Here is a 6,000-nt window from a genome sequence, read left to right on the forward strand (position 1 = left end):
GAAATGGAGTGTGGATCAGAATGGATTTCTAAAACACTACACTACCCTGATTATATTTTTGATTGATTGAATGATAACTTTTTTTAAACAACAATAGCAGAATTGTACAAGACAACACAACAACACATATTGCTCAAAAGGAATAAAACGCAATAAAGCCCAAGGGCTTGTTTCCATTGTGGTCCTAGTGTGTGGGACAAGAGGAGTGAGTATGTATGCAGGTATGAGCGCGTGTGTGCGCGGGCAACACATCACAGACATATGAGAACATTTTACACACAAATCATACATTCGATGAATGCTTAGACCATACGTGAATGGTTAATTAGATACCTAACAAATATGCATCAATCAATAAATAATAAGATAGAGACTAGCTCTTAAAATAAAACTAAAATAAAATAAAATAAGATAATAAAACCTACCTAGGGTTTAAAAACTGCGACTATACGGGGGACATAAGAAAAGGAAAATAAAAGGTTAGGAACCCATTTGGAAGCCAACCAGCCATTTTTTTAAGGCAAGCTTAAAAGAGTACCTGGAGTTAAGGGTCTTTAAGCTTTCAGGGAGTTTGTTCCATAAAATAGCTGCTGAGTAGGAAAAGGTGCATTTACCCTTTAGAGTTTTAAATTTGGGGGGAACAATGTTGGAGGTGCTTCGTCTTGTGGAGTAGCCATGTACCTCACTGACTTTACAAAAATAGTCAGAGAGGTAGCGAGAAGCCTCCCGTTTAAAAATCCTGAATACCATGCACAATTTGATCTGGGAAACCCTCTCCTCCACTCTGAGCCATCTAAGGCTATGGAAGTGAGAGGGGAGGAGATGGACTCTGGGATGTAGTTTAAGAATAACCCGTATTAATTTATTCTGGGAGGTCTGAAGCCTATTTTTGAGTTTAATGGTGATTCCCGTGAACCAGGACGAGCAAGCATAGTCGAAGTGACATTGAATCAGAGCATTTGCCAAGGTTACAAGGGCGCTCTTGTCAATGAAAGAAGAAATTCTGGCTAGGAATTTGGTTCTTTGATTAACTTTGGAAATTACTTTTGAGGCCATGCTTTCTCCAGAAAGTTTGTTATCTAAAATGCAGCCAAGGTACGTAATCTCCTCCTTGGTGTCAACAGCTACATCACCTACCATGATTTTAAACTCGGGGGACTTTTTTAAATTAAAATTTGACCCAAATAAAATAGCCTCTGTTTTCCCCAGGTGAAGTGATAATTTGTTATCCGAGAGCCACACACTAACACTGAGGAGCTCACTGCTCAATTTCCTTTCGATCTCCCCCTTGTCCTTGTGTGAGAACAAGAGGGCGGAGTCGTCTGCGAAAAGGAACAGGTTGCAATCACAGGCCGATTGCATATCGTTAATATAAATTAAAAAGAATAAAGGCCCTAAAATACTTCCCTGGGGGACCCCACACGTCAGGGGGAGGGGACATGACATCGATCCATTTATGTCCACCACCTGCTCCCTAACCTCCAGGTAGGACCTAACCCAGTTGAGGGAAATGCTGTTGAAGCCCAGAGCCCCGAGCTTACACAGAAGAACATCATGGTTAACGGTGTCAAAGGCCTTTTGCAGGTCCAGCATGACCATACCACAGTATTTACCAGCGTCAACTTCCTTTCTGATGTGATCGGTTAAAAAAAGCAAACAGGTGTCAGTTGAATGAGATTTTCTAAATCCAGACTGAAATTTAAACAGGAGCTCCCGAGATGCAAGGTAACTGTCTATTTGTTCAAAAATGACTCTTTCCATTAACTTAGAAATGGAGGAGAGGATTGAGACTGGGCGATAATTTCCTGGTTCAAGTTTACTTCCTTTTTTATGAAGGGGGATTACCCTGGCTTGTTTGAAATCATGGGGGACATGACCTTCTCTAATAGACAGATTGATTATATGAGTAATATAAGGTGAAATCAAATCAGCTGCATCTCGGATGAACCTGCTTGGGATATTATCAATACCTGTAGCTTTAGACGGCTTAAGGGCCCTGAGCTTCAACAGCACCACCCCCTCTGACACCTCCTGAAACTGGAAGTCGTCCGACCGTACTCCTAAGTTTGAGTAAAAGTTCTCAATGTGGTCTTTACCATACCGTCCAGAGTGGGAGGGTAATTTACTAACCAAGGTGCTAGCAATGGTTGTAAAGAAGCTATTGAAGATGCCAGCGACACTGGATTTATCAGATGTTAAGGTGCCTTCAAAGTTTAAGTTCTGAAATGATTTGTGAGCGACCTCTGACCTATGACCCCTCCCCTGAGAGTTAGAATAGCGTCATCGGAGCACTCCCAAATCACGGAGGCGAGAGACCGTGATAACCAGCGGATCTCTTCCTAATAGAGGCTATCCCATACGACTATAAATACCCAGAGTAAAAAGGCAGACACGTAAGTTCCCCCCGATGAGTAACAACACGTTAATCCTTTGTCCACCTCCGGGTCTTAATCTAGGACCTCTACCCCCTCCTCCCCGAACATCGGGTGGGCAGTCTACCGATACAGGTGGCCGTACGGCACTTTTTCCCTCCAGGGTGAAAGAATTTACTAACCTATATAGTAGAATCACCCAGTACATATTTTCTCTGTGAGAAACGGGCAGAAGCCCGAGAGCATTCTGTCATTTCTACATGCATGGAGGAGGCTAATTATCTGAACCCAAAATCATGCCTCTTACCTTATTGGATGTGTGGACCCTTCTCAATGATGTTTTGAAGAAGAAAAATAATAAAATAAAAATCCTTGGTTTTTATAGGTTTTATATATAAGTTAACACTTCTCCTTACAAAGCATACTATCATTGTCCATTACATTCAGTCCAATATATATGACATCATTATCCAATGTACATTACCTTAATTTTCAACATGGAGTTCATTATATTCTCCCTATTTAAGTATTACTCTTGGCTTTTAACGATTTATTATCTGAGGTGGCCAACCTCTCTAAATGAAACCTTGTTTTGTCGTTTAGATCATTCCCTTAATCCAATGGCCTGCTCTCAATCTAATGGCCTGCCTACAGACCTCTGTTCTTCGTGCTCCACCCGCAGTGCTATGTTCACGGGGGATTTAATGCACGGGCACTCAATTCAGTGCGTCTTTTATCCCTAATTCCAAAACTTAATCTAATTTCCTGCCTACAGGCCTCTGTTCTTCGTGCTCCCCCGCAGTGCTATGTTCACGGGGGATTTAATGCACGGGCACTCAATTCAGTGCGTCTTTTATCCCTAATTCCAAAACTTAATCTAATTTCCTGCCTACAGACCTCTGTTCTTCGTGCTCCCCCGCAGTGCTATGTTCACGGGGGATTTAATGCACGGGCACTCAATTCAGTGCGTCTTTTATCCCTAATTCCAAAACTTAATCTAATTTCCTGCCTACAGGCCTCTGTTCTTCGTGCTCCCCCGCAGTGCTATGTTCACGGGGGATTTAATGCACGGGCACTCAATTCAGTGCGTCTTTTATCCCTAATTCCAAAACTTAATCTAATTTCCTGCCTACAGGCCTCTGTTCTTCGTGCTCCCCCGCAGTGCTATGTTCACGGGGGATTTAATGCACGGGCACTCAATTCAGTGCGTCTTTTATCCCTAATTCCAAAACTTAATCTAATTTCCTGCCTACAGGCCTCTGTTCTTCGTGCTCCCCCGCAGTGCTATGTTCACGGGGGATTTAATGCACGGGCACTCAATTCAGTGCGTCTTTTATCCCTAATTCCAAAACTTAATCTAATTTCCTGCCTACAGGCCTCTGTTCTTCGTGCTCCCCCGCAGTGCTATGTTCACGGGGGATTTAATGCACGGGCACTCAATTCAGTGCGTCTTTTATCCCTAATTCCAAAACTTAATCTAATTTCCTGCCTACAGGCCTCTGTTCTTCGTGCTCCCCCGCAGTGCTATGTTCACGGGGGATTTAATGCACGGGCACTCAATTCAGTGCGTCTTTTATCCCTAATTCCAAAACTTAATCTAATTTCCTGCCTACAGGCCTCTGTTCTTCGTGCTCCCCCGCAGTGCTATGTTCACGGGGGATTTAATGCACGGGCACCCAATTCAGTGCTTCTTTTATCCCTAATTCCAAAACTTCTCTTGATCTAATGACCTGCCTATAGAATCTCTGCTCTCTCCCTGGTGGATTCGAGAGCATCTAAGTGACGGTCTCCCGTCTGACTCCCTGCCTATGCAGGAGAGCAAAAAGGCTCTGAGTTCCGTTCCTTTTATCTGTCATTGTCATCGAAGGTGTGTCTATGTTTTTGCTGACTCAATGACTTCAATTCTGATTGGATGCTACATGATCCCTCTCCTAATGGTGGCCCTGCCCATCAACTCGGCCACCTCCCTTAGGTGTCTTGAACTCACTGATACTCTAAACCATCCTTATCTAAAAACATCCATCAACTGGGACACCTCCTATGGTCTTGAACTCAATGACACTCTCTTGCCACTCTCATCTGAAAACATGTTATGTAACAGGCTTACTTCAGCACACAACAATGCATTAATACAATTGTCATTTCAAACTTTGTGCATGTAACACAGACTATTTCAGCATACAATTAAAATCCATTCATATTGAGATTACATTTTCCACTTGGAAGTCCATAGACGCGTGTTCACATCCCTCAGTCAACACAATGCATTTCAACGATATAATACAATCCATGTTTCACGTGACATATGGTTATAACATTGTGACTTCAGTGCACACAGGATATATAGAAAAACTTTGGTGAATAGCATTTTGATTAAATAGGAGTCTCCTCTCCTCCAGTCGGCTTTGCCCCCTCGCAGGTGGTGGAGCAAAAGTTCATCCAAAGTTCAGCTTTGCCAACACCCCCTCTTGGACTTTTGCCAGGGGGCATGGCCTGGGGCGTGGCCTGGGGCGTGGCCTCGAGATGTTGTGGGTCGAGGGGCTCCCGGAGTTCCACCCCCCTTTCCCCCACCGCTTAAGGGGAACTGGCGATCCGGAACCCGGTAACGTGGCTCCAGTGGCATGGTGCGAGCCCCCGCTGTGTTGTGCATCCATGGGACCAGGTGACCCATCACTGCTCCTCCCAGCTCTCGGATTTCACACCATGGCCCAAAGGGGCTTTCCAGCAGGGTGACTCTCAGAGGAACCGCAGTGGGATACGGCATTCTGCCTGGCATCTGGACGTTTGGGAATAGGCCAATAGGACCACATTTCCATTTCCCTACCGGCCCCCACCCCAGTTTCGATTCATTCCACCATTTGCCTAGAAGCTCTTCTCCCACTTCCCAATAAGGGGGTTCCTTAGGTATTCTTCCCCACTGGCCTGACACTATTTTCAGCCAATTAAATGGATTTTCCAATTGGTAGTCTGTAAACCTTCTTCCCCTATAGTCGTAAAGCTCCATTCTTTTCTCCTGTTCGATTATTTCCCTTTTCCCCTGCTTTATAACCACTCTCATATTTCCACCTTGCTCCAGAACGATGGACCTATCATCTGGCCCCCCACTTCCCCTCTTCTGTACAGCTATTGGTTCCCCCTTGATCATCCTTACAGGGGTTTTCATTTTACCTTTTACCTCAACTCGTATAATCGCTCCATGGTGTGTAGTAGAGCTAGGCTCTATTCTGTGCTCCTTATTTCTCTCATTATTTCTCATATTTTCTTCTCCTCCATAGTGCATTCCCTTCATTTTTCCACCTTGTTCATTTATTTTGCTCGAATTATCCTGGCCCAAATCTACCCCTTTTAACCCAAAATCAAGATCATAGTCAGCACTCGTTACCTCTAACACATCACCATCTTGAGTAGCTGACAAATCCACCCCCTCTAACTCAGCTAGGACAGCTTCCATTTTCTGGGAAAGTGGTTCCCCAACAGGTCCCCCATCTGGCTGTCCAGTCTCACTGACCGTCTCGGTGCTGTTGGGTAGGGATTCGGACAGGGGGTATTCCTCTGTATACTTCTCGCCTTCCATTTGGAATGCTGCCCTCCACCTTCGCTTCCCTCCTGTCTCCTTTGGCTTCTGTGG

Source organism: Poromitra crassiceps (assembly GCF_964638095.1).
Source record: "Poromitra crassiceps genome assembly, chromosome: 5".
In the NCBI taxonomy this organism is placed as follows: Eukaryota; Metazoa; Chordata; class Actinopteri; order Beryciformes; family Melamphaidae; genus Poromitra; species Poromitra crassiceps.